General features: G+C 33.4%; 1 long non-coding RNA gene and 1 pseudogene across 1 annotated transcript; both read right to left on the bottom strand.

The window, feature by feature from the left end:
- Positions 1-1,281: 1,281 nt before the first annotated feature.
- Positions 1,282-3,291, bottom strand: LOC142605581 (uncharacterized). The gene is made up of 3 exons (XR_012839084.1): positions 2,544-3,291; positions 1,886-1,976; positions 1,282-1,773 (listed from the first exon to the last, which is right to left on the bottom strand). It is a non-coding gene; the product is annotated as an uncharacterized LOC142605581 (long non-coding RNA).
- Positions 3,292-10,368: 7,077 nt separating this feature from the next.
- LOC142606338 (beta-glucosidase 12-like) overlaps positions 10,369-16,632 on the bottom strand; it is a 30,235-nt pseudogene continuing 23,971 nt past the window's right edge.

A 16,632-nucleotide genomic window follows, 5' to 3' on the forward strand; every position in this document is an offset into this window, starting at 1 on the left:
AGAATTATTATTATTATTATTATTATTATTGGTAAGTTATTCATGCAACCATGCAAATAGTGGATGTTAAGCCCACAACCTCCCCTCCACTTCACTCTTACAAAGGAATAAGGTATCATTTGAGTTATCTTTTTCGAACCTTACGCTGTCTCGTATAATGAGGAGGAGGTCTTGCATGTCCTTCGTCAGATGCCTTGGGCCCAGCTTTGTGTCCATGTTTGTGCCCCCCTATCCCACAAGGAGGTGCCTTTGATATGCGTTTTGGCCGACCTTCTGCCACTACAGGTAACCCAACATCCTGCTCAGCCTGAACATGGGGTGGGTGGATGCTCGAAGAAGGGCCAGTAGACGTACTGTAGGAGGGTGGCTCCTGTTGCTGGCTGTTAAGAGGGGTTAGATTAATATCCAGGTCAAAGGATGGAATGGGTGACAGCTCAGGAAATGACCGTGGGGTGGGTGGATGGATGTCAGACACAGGACATGGATGTGTGGTGGGTGGAGGGATGGTGGGGCTAGGAGATGGATGTGAGATGGGTGAAGGGATGGTGGGGCTAGGGGATGTATGTGGGGTAGGTGAAGGGATGGTGGGGCTAGGGGATGGATGTGGGGTGGATGGAGAGGGATTGAGGGTAGGGACAACTTGAGGAGTAGTAACAGGCAGACGAGAGCCACGTCTGGCAGGAGCTCTGCTCGTGCTTGGTCTCTCAGTAGTGCTTGGGCTTTACGTAGCTGCTGCCGCAGGAGTAGCTGCCTCCTCATTCGGGGCCTTAGGGATAGGAGATTGTACACGACCAATCTCCTGCACTGCCTTCAGCATGTCAGTAATGTTCTTGTGGTCCTCCGTGCCCATTGGGTGACGCCTCAACAAACGGATATATCTTTCAATCTGCACATGGAAAAACCAGGTTTATTAGTAATGCAATACTAAATTAACAATGCCAATCGATAATAAAATAAATGTTGGTTCTAAATTGGTTTTGCTAGTAATAATTGCAAATTATAGGGAGATCAAGTGTTACCTTTTACTAAATTTAAATTATATTTTCTATTAAAGATGTAGCTAGCGGATAGAGTAGACAAAAATGCTAATTAAGAATTCAAATGAACAGAAAATTGAAAATAATAAAAATGGAAAGAAGAATGTATACCATAACTCTAATAGGAAATATGACCTTAGAGCATCTCAAATTAGATTTTTAAATCAAAAAACTTCTCTATAAGGTAAATCAACAAACTTCTCTATAAGGAATCTTAAGCAGACAACAACTTTAAAAGGGAGGTTTGATGCTAAGAAGACATTGGACCACATATATCATGTTCTCTAAACAGTGGTTTCTTGCTAAGAAGTACGGTAAGATGTAGAACACATGGAGAAGTTATCATTAGAATCAATCTAGCACCGGGGATATCGATGAACCTCCGAGTTACCCTTTTAAACTAGTCGAAGTACTCGTGCTGTGGAGGCATATCACTAAGCACTGCTTCGCAATGCCGTTGAAGGCAATTACCCCACTCTCTGATATGCCCAGCATGTTTCCGCATCCAATCAACACCGACCTTTTCCCTCAAATCAATGGGATGAAGCACTGTATCAGTGTCAACATCACAGGGAATTTCTTGGATCATCCCAAATTGACGAATGACACGATTCGGTGTATGTTTCTCTACTAGGTGGAAATATACAAGAGGCACCGTTGCCGTCCACATGGCCCTCCTTGCAATGCACCATGACGGAAGGTCCTTTAATTCTGCTTCATACAGCTGCCACACCACCTACAACAGCCAAAAAATAAGTACGCAACACATTATGTAACAATGTTTATATTTCAAAGTTCACCAAATGTATATCTTGTTCCTAAACATGTTAAACAAGGTATTTTCGTACTTGGCTTGGCAACATTGAAGCTATTTGCTCGCGATACTTGTCCAGGAAGACGTGGGCAAACTTGTTTTTCTTGTTTGGGACCTATAACCACCTACAATCAAGAACAAGGGATCATTAACTTTGTACAACTTTCCCACTGAGAAAATCATATGATTAAAACTATAATGTAATCAATCTATGGATGGTCAAGTTAATGTAATGAAGTTGTAGGGAACAATTTGCATATAGACTCTCTATAACATGTTATTGGGTAGAGCTTGGTTAATGTACGCAGTAATTTTAGGTAAAGTAATTATAACCTTAGCCCACCTACTTGCTTTTCAACTAATCATTACAAACATACTTTGTTATGCTGCATTTAGAGTATGTTTTCTAATAAGATAGTTAATCAAGTAAACTGAAGCTTGGTTAACTAAGCAACTTTTATATACTTATAAAATAAGATAAAATAAAAACTAAAAATTAAGAATAAATACCATCTATATTAACCTAATCATATAATTTAGGAAATTTGACACAAAATTAGAGTATATTAACCTAATCATATATATTGAACCTTTGTTTAAAATAGTTTAATATTGACTTAAATAATTCTTAGAAGCTTTTAAAATAAATAAATAAATTCAAGTTACATGATGTGTATGAGGTAGAGACTTACTTCAGGGACAATGGACCATGCACTGAAGGACCATGAGCACCCATTGGCGGGCCATGCTAAACTGTTAGGCACAAATATGGGAACCTGGCCCATGCCCAATATTGGACCAACACCAATCTAACTAGATTTCTTATCGCTTGCCTTGCATAACTCTCGGTACAACTATGCAAGGCAAGCACTTTCCCAACTTTACCTTCGTGGGTTGCGAAGGTCTTCCAATTGCTGCACCCACATCAGATGCACCCTATTGCTGGATTTGTCCATGAAGATTATGTCCCCTAGTAGCGTTAGGATGTAGCATCGTGCGTACTTATGTAGCTGATCCTTTTCAGCATTAAGCGGCAATGGATCGGCATCTTCCTCCAAAAGCCATTGGATGAGAATCCTCTGGCCATTAAGTTGCTTTCTCTCATTACTTATAGGTCGAAAGCCAAGGAAGTTCCGGCACACATTCTCCCATTCTTTCTGCGTGCTCCCTGATATAGCCTCGCCATCAACAGGAAGTCCAAGAAGAACCTCCACATCCTGCAATGTGATGGTGACCTCACCATGTGGCATGTGGAAGGTGTGAGTCTCGGGCTACCATCGCTCCATTAAGGTCGTTATTAGGCCATGGTCAATCTCTCTACTCGGGTTCTTAAGGAGTCCCTCCAAACCAAGTTCTTTAATGATGTCAACGACTCGGTCTTCCACCATTGGCTCTCGATTGGAGAACTCTTCACTATGGGTACGGAATTTAAGGGACCCTGGATCCTGCACAGAACAAAACCATGGATTAATATATGACAGCAAGTGCGTGTATATTGTATGAATTAAATGTGTGTACATTCGTTAAATCTTTAGTGTTGTTTTTTACTTGCCCATTCCAAATAGCTTTTGACTGATGGTTGGCCTGCAATGTCAACACCGACTGGTCAATGGGGCCAGACTGCACATGGTCAATTTGTCCAACATTTGCAGCAGCCATACTACACAAGAATGATAACCAATTAGCATGTAGTAGACATTATTGAAAACAAAAACAATCTAAGAAAGATTCTCAGAAAACAAAAAACGGCGTTGTATCCAATGGTTATCAAAGTAGAGACATTTGATGGCAAAATGAGGCAAAAGTTATTCAAAGAGTTTCAAGGTAGTTATTCTTCAGAACATGATAAAGTTCCACTGAATACTTAGGTCCATCCTCATAACTAGAATACAAAAAAAAAACCTGACACAAAGAAAGATAACAAGTAACCTGGTCCATCCTCATGATAGTCTTGAATGTCATAACACTAAGAAAGATAACAAGTAACTAACAAACAGAAGATGCAGATCATGAACCCAATATCCACAAAAAGTCAGAAACAAAAACCCAATACAAGACTAAGTGTTTCCTCATTTCCTTTCAAGTATCCAATGTCTCCTTTATACCTCACCTTAGTCACCTTTCATCCCTTTTCAGGTGACCCCTTTTGTTAATGAATCATGGTGGAATATAATCCATTTTTGCTCTAGTGTTCTTTTACTCATTATTATTATTTCATAGTCTGCTTTGAATTGGATATATTATGATTTAACAAGTGGATTCCCTTAGGTCTGTAAACGAGCCGAGCTTTATCGAGTAGTGCATGTTCAAGCTTGGCTTGAGCTTGTGACAAGCCTAAAAATAATGAGTTTGGCTTGGCTTGGCTTGGCTTGATTAATTAGTCAAGCCAAACTCAAGCTTAATATCAAGCTCAAACTCGAGTTCAGGTCAAGTTTTTGAGCTTGAGATCTAAAAATATTACATTATTAAATGCTTAAATATCTAAAATTAAGAAAAAAGAAAAAGAAAATAGTATATTCATTTTATCATGCATCTAGTCTTGCTTATGATTAGCTATTATTCAAATTAATAATTTACATAATTAAATTCATTTATTCATCATTCCTTATCTACAGTTTCAACAGTTATTCAAAATACAATTTTTACATTCACATTAGATGGTGAAGGACTAGAAAAATACATGTTTGTAATTATTATGAATGAGAAAATACTAACATGTTTCATAACTTTACTTTAGATAATTGATAGAGAATAATCATATGTGGCTTACTTACTTATTTATTTATTTTTAAATGTAACTATAGTCTAAAGTGACTCTTGATCAGTTTAAAGGGAAGAAAAAAATTAAGGTAATATAGATAATGGTTTCATGTTGGCCATGTCACTATTAAGATATGTGTAATAAGTATATTTAGCTAACACATATAAACTTATAAATGAGTCTATACTTGAATTGTTGTGTATTAAGCTTAATAGCTCATGAGCTTATTCGTGAACAAATTTTTTTGCTTGGGCTCAACTTGTTTATTAAAGAAGCCTAAACTAAGGCTCAAGCTTGACTTATTTATAAACAAACAAACATGAACAAGCTTTTTATCGAGCCGAACCCGAGTTGTTCATGATCAGCTTGGTTCATTTACAACCCTAGTCATTCCCTAATCAAAACAAATTAATCATGTTCATCTTTATATCCTTGTACTAGATACATATATTTGTCATGATACCAAATAGTTGATGGAAAAAAAAGTTGATAAAGTTTTTTCTATTTTGAATTAAGCCAATCAAGTACCTTGAAGCCTTGAACCACCTACAAAACCAGGACCTTTTTCTTTCACATAAACTACTTGGCATAAGATGTAAAAACATTGTTTCCTCTCTATTGTGTCAATGTCTGGACTAACACAGGAATATATATATATATACACACACACACATTCTTTTGTTTAATTTACAAAGTGAAAAGAAAAGAAAACATTATGATTAACTTCTGTGTCCTTAAATAAAACATTTTGAGTGGCAGAATCTTCCACTTTGATTTACCTGAAGAACTAATTAAAAAACAGAGCACTAAACAGTGATTGAAATCTTAATTAAGAGGACAATTTACGATAAACTTTGATTAGCTGGCAAGTGTATGAAATTTTGCTAACGCAATTCTGGAGTCTAAAAAACAACACGAAAAACAGAGGGCGGAATAGGGGAACATGAATGCTGAGTCACAAACACAACCTCTTTGTTTTGCTACCATCCCTCTGTGAATGGTTATGAAGCTATCCTAGCATTTAGGTATGACAAATTATAGGCAATTCGAGATCAAAAAATTTGAAAGGGATTTTGAAGAAAACATTTGGAGCAAGACGTAAATAATGCCTGATGCAGCAATATACACTAATGCCACATAACACACAGCTTCTACTAGCAACCAGAAAAGTACATTGCCCTTACAAGTGTTTTTAAAATTTTTCATTTTTAACAAAAATAAATAAATTCCAAATGCATTGTTTCATCCCTACTTCTCTAGCGAACTGTAATTCTTAGAGCACTTGCTAGTCTTGTTAGTAATTCTTACAACCTAATCACACACCAAGCATCTCATTAACTAATCTGCCTACATTCCAACTGCTGCAATCTTTAAAAACATTTAAGTACCATATAAAGCTAACCCTTTTCTCCTAAAACATTTTCCAATCCCAAGTTGAAATCAAAAGCCATGCTCCAATCCCACCCTCTAGACTCCAACAACACCCCATTACACATTTAGCACAAAATCAAAAGGCTAACTCCTATAATCTAAAGAGGTGATTGATTTCAAGCTACAAAAGACCCCTTCAATCCAAGACTTCCTCTTAACACACAGTCATAAAGAAAACAAGCATATACGCAAAGATCTAATCTGAGATCCAATCTTTTCATAAATCAAACAAAACCCAGAAACATAATCCGATTCCACATACCAATTCAATCTCAAAAAACAATTAAGTTTCGATCTTTTTTAACAGTTCTATTAGAAATTCAATAAAAAAAAAAAAAAAAAACGAATTGAAACCAAAGTTTCTTTGATTTTTTCCATTGTTTCTCGACAACCAAATGGTGAAACACACTTTGCATAAAGCGACTCCACCTTTTTTTTTTATAGTTTTAAGAGACCGCATAGATTGAAGGAACTCAAAGCTCTGTGATAAGGGTTTGATACAACTGAGGGAATTGGAGAAGGTGCTTGAGAGTGGAGACTGAGTGAGTGGAGAGGGTGAGTGAAAGAGGCGTGACAGTGGAGAGGGTCTGTGTGAGAGTGAGAGGGTGAGTGATGAGTGAGAGTGGAGAGGGTGAGTGAGAGAGGCGGGATAGCAGAGAGGGTTTGTGTGAGAGTGAGAGGGTGAGTGCTGAGTGCTGAGTGAGAGTGGAGAGAGAGGCGTGAGTCTGTGCAAGAGTGAGAGTGGTGAGGCGTTAGAGACTTGTTTTAATTTTGAAAAACCCCTATTAGAAATCGAGTTTCAGAGACTCGATTTCTAGGTGGCCTCCACGAATCAAGTAGCTTCCACGTGGACGAACCACGTAACATACAAATCGATGCTTAAAGCGTCGAAATATAAATCGAGTCTTAGAAACTCAATTTTCAGGTGGACGTCACGTGGAAAAACGCCACATCAAGACATGGTCAGAACAGGAAAACCAAGTCTCTAAGACTTGATTTATAAGCTCTAAATCGATTCTCTGTGACTCGAGATGTTAGTAATATATATACTTTTGAAACAGTGCTTACTAATTAAATTGTTTGGCAAACAATATTAATTCCCAATTTTGGCCAAAAAACCTGAACTTGTCCCAAACAAAAGTTAAAAAGTAGCAGAAACTATCAAAAAAAAACCCTTGAAGTTGCAGTAGAAAACGAGAGAAAGACGTATGGCTCACCCCTCAAAATCAACTGCTCAGGACTTCAATGGCATCAAAGACTTAAAGGGATCATTGATCGGGGTCCCACTTGCACGGTTTTAGATGATAGCGTAAGGGCAGATTAAAAAAAAAAAAAAAAGATTTTATTTTGAGAGTAAAGGCCCGTGACTTGTGAAGTTTGAGTAGTATTTTGTAAAGCTGATTTCGGGATTTATGTGCATTTATTTGGATTTTAGAGTCATAATTTAATTAGCACTAATAATCCTAATTAAGAAGGGATTTAAGTCCTTTTCTTTTTTGGATTTTTTTACTTCTTAGGACTGAATTTTTTTGTCAAAAATTTTAGGATATGTTTGATAACTGTTTTTTTTCCCTTATTTTCTGATTTCAAAAATAATTTTCTTTTTTTGAAACTAAAAAACTTGTTTGGTAACCAAAAATTAACAGAAAACAAAAACTGTTCTTAAAACTCAATTTGTGAAGGAAACTGAAAACATACAAAATGCTGTTTTCAATTTCTAATTTTCAAAAATCAATGAAAACATGCATTTAATTTAATGAATCTGTCTTATTTAATGAGTTAGAATTAGATTTCAAATTTTAGTAACAACATATTTTTGTATTTTCTATTTTTTCTCCAAAAAACTACTTTTAAAAAAAAAAAAATTTAACTAACCAAACATGTTTTTGATTTAAAAAATACAAGAAAATTTTTTTTTCTTTATATTCCCAAAAAAAGTTTTTGAAAATAGAAAAAAAAAACTGTTACCAAACATAACCTTAGGGGGAGTCAGTGCTTAAGTTCTTTCCTAACTTTTAAGATATTTTTTTTAAAGTACTATTATAAACCTAAACTTTCAAAACTAAGGGCACCATGGCCCTCAAGCCCCCCTAGCTTCACCGGTGAGGGTGTCTAACATCTTCTCCTCCCATAATTAAACTTTTGAGTTCAAGGATTCTTGGTTCGAAGACATTGGTTTGCCTTAATTAATTTAAAGACCCTTGAATTGATTTTAGATTAATTAAGTAAAACAAATTAGATATACAGGTGATCGATCACATCTTTAACTCATGTTTGACTTCAATTAACAAAAATACAAACAAACAAAATAGAAGAACTAACACTTATTTATGTAAGCCCAATATTTGTATTGCAGGGCATTCAAGAACATGATGCTTATGGTCATGAGGAGAATTTGACAACAAAAAACAAGATTCCAAAATTGTTGAGAGAGAGAGAGAGAGAGGTTCAAGTTACACTTGGTGTAACTTGACAACAGTTACACAATTTGTAGACCGTAGATTTGTAATTGATCTAATGATTAAAAAAATAGCATTAAATGCTAATTGACTTACACCTCATTCACTTAATTAATACTCCATTCGTCTCACTTTATTTGTCTTATTTGAAAAGTCAAACTTTTTAAGGAAATAACATTTATTGTCTTGTCTGCCTTATAAAAATGTATAAATTTATAAAATTGTCCTTAAATAAATTTATCAACTTTTTAAAAAAAATAGTTATTCTTAATGAGGCAACTAAAAAGGTACCCTAATTAGATTGATTTTTTAAATATTTGTTAGTTTTTTTTAAAAATAGTTTTGAAAATAAAGTAGGAGTATAATAAGAATATTAGTAAATTAATTAATTTTATTTTTAGAAACTGAACAACATTTTGGGATATCCCAAAATAGAATAGAGGACAAAAAAACACGGACAGAGGGAGTAGCAATTTTGTTTCTCTCTCCTTATTTATTATTTAAAACCTTTACATATATTCCTTTTTTTGCCAATGTCTTTACAAATATATTTTCGGTACTTTTTTTTGTTGTTGTTGTTGAGTTCGTACTACTCTTTTTTTTTTTTTTTTTTTCCCATCTTTTAAGCCGGTCATACTCTTATAGTCTTATCAATTGTGAATATATATCCTGTCTCCTTAAAAATGAATAAATGGCCAAGTGTTGTTTAATGAGGTTTTAAATAATAAGTTTCTCAAATAATAATTAACACAGAATGACTTTACAATTATATTTGCAATTTTCTCTTCTTCTTTTTTGGGTGTGCCTGAGTCTATAATGCTCATGTCATTTTCTTTTCTTCTTTAAGCCGGTAATACTCTATTAATTGTGAATATTTTCTTTGCCTTCTTAAAATAAAATAAATAAATAATTGTTGGGTAATATAATTGTAAACACATATCCACGAAGAAATCTTTTTATTAATTAATTTTGACTTTTCAAAGCTCAAACGGAGGAAACATTGGCCGTGTCTACCATGCACAACTTTTAAAAATTAGCAGCACGCCAACACATGATATATGTGTTTGCATGATCTTTATATTATTCATCTTTCTTAATCCAATAAGACATCCTAACATGTCCAAACTTGCTTAGCCACCAAGTTTTTATCTAACCTCATAAAAGTAAACCCATTAGAATGTTATCATAGGATTTTTCTTGAGGATGACAAAATTAAGAAACAAGTTTGGAAGAAGAAATTAAAATCATTGAAGGCCCACAAATGGCAATTAATGGTCATCATATTTGTTCTCACTTGTTTTATACCATTTGTGTGATAAGACTATAAGAGTATGATTGGCTTAAAAGAAGAAAAAAAAAAGAGTAGTACGAACTCAACAAATGAAAAAAAAGTATTGCAAATATGTTTGTAAAGTCATTGGCAAAAAAGAAAAAAAAAAAGGAATATATGTAAAAGGTTTTAAATAATAAATAAGGAGAGAGAAACAAAATTGCTATTAATTTAATGAATGAGGTGTAAGTCAATTAGAATTTAATGCTATTTTTTTAACCATTAGATCAATTACAAATCTATGGTCTACAAATGGTATAACTCTTGTCAAGTTACACTATGTGTAACTTGAACCTATCTCATATATATATATATATATATATATATATATATATATATATATATATATATATATATATAATTTAAGCAATATTATTTGAGTTTGTAAAGAGTGACAATATTGTTTTCTTTTTATTAAATACAAACATTATTCAGAGAAAAAAAATAGAGAATAAATGATCTTAAAGTTTATAGTTTAGAGATGGTTCGATGCTATTAGATAATTCAACATGGGTATCATCCATAATCTGCCATGGCTATTTCTTGAGGAACTTCTTAAACCAATGGGCGGAGAATTTGGGATGTCTTTTTAGCTCATTTTTGTAGTCTATATAATTGATGCCAAACCGAACGCTATAACCTACATCCCACTCAAACTTGTCCACATCAATTTTTATTTTTTCACAATTTTTAATATGGCATACTGTGATTGGTAATAATAAAACAATATTAAATAGTGGATCTATGAGAGAGAGAGAGAGAGAGAGAGAGAGATCTTCTTAATTGCTTACTTTTTTTTTTTTTTTTTTTGAGAAGGTTCTTAATTACTTATAGAACTATGAAGATAGTAAAGATGACTATAGTAATAATCAATTCTATGTTAGTCTTCAAGGGCTTCCTCAAGTGACAAGGAGGCATCATTGAATTCATCAACTCCTATAATATAGTGGCAGATTTTTAGATTTAAATAGACACCAAATTATCTTTCCTTTCAAATTTTGTATTTCTACAATTAGTATCATAACTTTCTGTGACCATAATTGGAAAGTAAAAAAGAAAAGTACCATTCTCGGTAATATAAATTAGTGGGTTGTAATACTTTCTCTTTGTGTATAACAGAAGGTCTCGAATTCCAGTTGGATAAACATAGAGCCAATTTGAAGCAGCCTAAAAATTCATTTTAAAGAAAATGGAGTTTGTTATAAGAATTTTCTAGAAGTGTTCCAAAAAAAAAAATTCAAATTTGTGAAGTACTACTGCTATTTTGGTTTGCCAACATATAATTAGACAAAAGAGAATGATGTTTTCCAAGCATACAATATATCTATATATTTACGCCTTAGGGTGGAATATAGTAGTTTTAACTTTAACATTGGAGTCTCCAAAAAAAAAAAGAAGAAGGAAGTTTAAGATTGAAAACAAATTTCTATATATGTCGCTTATATGCATGTTACTTTTATAATTTTTGGAACGACTCTTTAGTCTTTAGAATAGGATTTTATTTATTTATTTTCAAAATTTGTACGGATTTTTCTAATCAAATGAAAATCATTATATGATAGTTTGTTAATTAAATATGGTATATTTAGAATTTTTTTTCACTTGAAAACAATTTTTATGGAGCTTAAAAGGCGGTCCTTATGTATATATTCTAAAATTCAAATTAGAATTTAATATTTATTAATAAACAATAATATTATTCATCATTTCTAAGTTGGATTGCAAAGTTTTTTTTCCTAATTCAGTTACTTTTACATTTTAGAAAAAAACATAAATAAAAAACAATGTCTTTTGGCTAGTTTCCCTTTTAAATCCTTCAAATCATACTAATCTTTAACAAGACATGAGACACTTGACATTTATAAAATCCAATAGTCCGAAACAATTCATGTAAACTATACAAATAAATAATACGCATCTCACATATTTTTTTCCCTCTTCCATCATCATACTGCCTCATAAAAGGTGGCTAATAAGAAATTAAATTGTCATATATATATATATATATATATAATCTTATGTATGTCCTACGCCCCTCTGGACTGATGGGGATCCCATTGCGTTCAGCTACCACAAAAAAAGAAAAAAAGAAAAAAAAGAAAAAAAAAGCATGGTCTTGTTAGTATATATATATATATATATATATATATGAGTTAGATAAGAAAATTTGAATCATAGCTCCAAATGCTTGAGTTTGTACAAGAAAGATCAGCTTGCGAATCTGTTATGTAGCTTGTGTTTTCAGCTTTGGAGTAATCTGAATAGGCTGCATAGTTAGCAGTGAAGTAGTTTACCCCTAGAAAATCAAATGAACCATTTACTAGCTTGGATTGCTCTTTCGTGAATTTGGGTAATCGGTCGCCAACTAGACATCTCATGCTATGTGGATAGTCACCACTGGTTAGGGGATCCAGAAACCTGCCACAATTCTATTCTTTGTAAGCAACTACAACCAGTCAAATAGAAGTCTGAAGCGATTTTTAAAGAAAGCCACAACAAATTAAGAATTGCGTAGTTCAATTAGTTTAAAGGAAAATTTCATCTCACTATACCAATAAACTTGAAAATAATAGCAAGATAAAAAAAAAGAAAGAAAAGAAAAGAAAAAAGATATGGGAAATTTTTTAGATAATCCTGGGGTCATTGTATAGACATAAAAATTAACTCAATATAAGATTTATACACTAGATAATTCTAGATTAATTTTGGTAAATAAAATAAAATCTTTTGTTTAAAATGGATTAATTTTTTATTTTTAGAAACATGTATTTCTTTTTTAATACAAGATAGAAACTCTACTTTAATCTAATCTAAATGTGTATGTGTGTAAGGTTTCCTTCTGACTCTTCTAGATATTTGAACCCCGACCTTTATCCCCTACTTTTCACAAGCATTTATACTTGTGAAGTGAGCATCGCACCAAGAGTAAATCTTGAATTTGCTTTGAATTAATGAACTAATATGGTATAATAAATATAAGAGGAAAAAATTTGCATTAATTATTTATATAAATATATCTATTTTTAGGAAATTGTATCTTGAATATATTTTGATTTAATGAGCTATGTTAAATTATACTTATAAATGCAGGAGGGTATGGGGAAATGAAATTCTATGGGAATATCTTCTAGCTCCCCCTTCCTCTGCCAATGCCTAGTTTGCTTGTTTTTATAAAAAATACATGTACCTACAGATTGAGTCGTCTTTGTTGGAGCATTTTAATATTAAATAATTAAAATGAATAAATGTTACAACATAAATGTAAAAATGTGGGAGTGATTATGGAAGATAAAGAGTTAGTGAAAATGTTTAATCTCACATTGAAAAGAAGAGAGACTATTCTTTTTATTTATTTATTTAATTGTGGTGATTAATGGGCTAACATAAATTGTCTCAGATATTGGGCTAGATACATGCGCAAAGGGAGATGAAGGGTGGAGGTATCAAAAATGGAAATGAATCAACATCTTGGATCCTCCTACCTAATCAAGGAAGTTAATACCGTAACGGAGGCTGTATCGGTTTGGCTACCGGTACGATATATTTCGGATACCAGTGTACTATTTCGGATTTACCGCTATTTTATATATTTAATACACACACACACACACACACACAAAATCTTTATTTGCACACACATACACACACAGACTCTCCAACTTTTAGTCTCATAAATACCTTGCATTTCAACTATTGTGTACTGATTGATACAGCAACCTAAAGATTAACTAGAGATTAGAATTGATGCAGGTAAAACAATTAAAAAAGAAGAAAATGGAACTCTTAATTCAAACACCATATCCAAATTAAGTAAAATAATTGGAGAGATCAAAGGTTAGGTGAAATAATGAAATTATCTACAAAATACTTTCATTATTGATTATTTTAGAGACAAAAACTGCCACAATTACCAAAAAAAAAAAAAAAAAAACACAACATTTTGTGTTTCAGTCTGGTACGGTCGGAATTCGCCGGTACGCGGCCGGTATAGCCGGTATTTTTTCCGGTACAAAATAGAAGTGTACCGGTACTGGTGCACTGGCCGGTACGGTATGTACCGGTCGATACCGGTACGGTATCGACCATCCTGTACCTAACAACCCATTCAAAATAATTACCATATCCATTGGTGAGTAAATGACCCGAATTAATACTCCATTTTTATTATGGAAAATGAAGAGCTATTAACCCACTTAATGGACTATCGTTTGGGCTTTTTCATTCTTTAGAAACTCCTTATCTCACCATTAATTATGCAACTCCAGCCCAACAGATTAATATCCAACAATTAATCTTATAACACCCGTTACATCAGAATGATGGACTTAATTAATTAGATTAATTTGGGTAGGTGAGGCCCATTGAGCCTATAAATAAACTCATTCGAACCCAATCCAAATTACTATAATATACACAAAAAAAAAAAAAAATAGAGAAGTTCTTGGCAAGAAAGGGTGTTCTTTTTGGTAGAGTTTTGGGCTTGAACACTTTGTGCAGAGGTTGCTCTAGTCATACGATACTTGTTAGGCTGTTGTATCTTGGGGGAGACAAGTCAGAGAAGGTCTGCACCAGTTACAAAGTTTAGCCAACTAAGGGCTTAAATCTCCTTAAAGATAGCGAGTGTCGCATCTCAGTCCAAATAATGCTGTGTAATTTCTCTCTTTAAATAAATAATATTTAGAACTATCATTCAGTTTCTCTTTGTATTATTTCTATTATTGTTATGTTTGCACCAACAATTTTAAGGAGATTCAACACATGGAGCCTACAGAAGAGAAACCAAATGAGCCAGTTGGAGATCTCAACAAGCCCTTTTGCTTTAAGGGAGTCCACTTCAAGAGGTGGAAAGGAAAGGTCCTCTTCTACTTAAGTCTTCTCAAAGTTGTCTACATCCTCACTGACAAGAATCCATCAAAGGTTTCTACTGATGCGATGAGTGAGAAAGAATTTAGTCTCCATCAAGAAAAAATAAATAAGTATACAAAATATGAATATAATTGTCACGGTTATCTTTTGAATTGTCTTGCCGATCATTTTTATGATTATTATGATACAACTTATAATTCTGCTAAGAAAATTTGGAAAGCTGTACAAAGCACATATGATACTGAGGAGGTTGGTGCAAAGAAGTATGCTGCTAGTAGATTTCTTTGTTACCAAATGGTGGATGGAAAATCGGTGGTGGATCAAGCACAAGACTTCCAAATGATTGTGGCGGAATTAAGATTCGAAGGCATAAAGATTGGAGACAATTTGGTGGTAGCTGGCATAATTGATAAACTACCACAATCTTGGAGGGAGTTCCAAAAGACTTTGCGGCACAAACAAAAAGAAACATCCTTGGAGACTTTGATCACATGCATCTGTGTGGAAGGGGAGGCTAGAGGACAAGATGCATTCATGACACAAGAGAGCAATGGTAATTTCACCACAAAGGTAAACCTTATTTCAGCCAATAATAATATGCCCAAAAATCATTTTCCTAGAAATGGTCAATTGAAGCCTAAAAAAAGAGCCTTTGAAAATAATAATAAACCTCAAGGAAGGGAAAACCCGAATAAAAATTACAATAAGAACCAATGACCTCCTTCACAAGATCAATTTAATAGATCTTGTTTTGTTTATGGCAAGAGTGAGCATATTGCTCGATTTTGCAAATTTCGGAAACGTGAATCTATCCTGCAAACTAACGTAACTGAAGAGCCTTTAGTGGCTATGATTACAGACATCAATATTGTGCAATATGTTGAAGGGTAGTGGGCAGATTTTGGTGCTAAAAGGCACGTTTGCTATGACAAAAATTGATTCAAGTTGTACACTCCTTTTTAAGAAGAAAAAACTGTTATGCTTGGTGACTCTAGCAAAACCAAGGTTCTTGGGAGTGATAAGGTTTAATTGAAATTCACTTCTGGACGTGTGCTAACATTGAAAGATGTACTTTACACTCCGTCCCTGAGGAAGAATTTAATGCCAAGTTTTTTGCTTAACAAGGCTGGCTTCAAGCAAATTATGGAAACTAAAAATTATGTAATCACTAAAAAGAGATTATTTATGGGAAAGGGTTATGCCTGTGATGGAATTTTTAAATTGAATGTTGAGAATAACAAAGCATCTGCCAGTTCAGTTTATATGCTTTCTTCTATTAATTTTTGGCATGCTCGTTTGTGTCATATAAATAGTAGATATATGGGAATCATGAGTAGTTTAGGATTAATTCCAAGATTGTCAAAAGATTTTGAAAAATGTGAAACTTGTAGTCAAACGAAGATTACAAAAATGCCTCATAAAAGTGTTGTAAAAAATATCGAATTTCTTTAGTTAATTCACTCCGATTTATGTGAATTTGAGGGAATTTCAACTCGTGGAGGAAATAGATATATTATCACTTTTATTGATGATTTCTCAAAATATATTACTATTTATTTGTTGAAAAATAAAAGTGATGCTTTTGAAAAATTTCAAGATTTTTTTAAAAGAAGTTGACAATCAATTCGGTAGAAAAATAAAAAGAATAAAAAGTGATAGAGGCCATGAGTATGAATCAAGTGCATTCAACTCATTTGTTCAGTCTTTGGGAATTATCCATGAAACTACTGCACCATTCACTTGCTTCTAATGGTGTAGCTGAAAGGAAAAATAGAACTCTAATTGAGTTAACAAATGCCATGTTAATTGAATCTGGTGCACCTTTACATTTTTGGGATGAAACTATTTTAACTGCATGTCATGTTTTGAATAGGGTGTCACATAAAAAGTCACATACAACACCTTTTGAGATGTGGAAATGACATAAGCCAAAT

Source organism: Castanea sativa, chromosome 8, assembly GCF_040712315.1.
Source record: "Castanea sativa cultivar Marrone di Chiusa Pesio chromosome 8, ASM4071231v1".
NCBI lineage: Eukaryota > Viridiplantae > Streptophyta > Magnoliopsida > Fagales > Fagaceae > Castanea > Castanea sativa.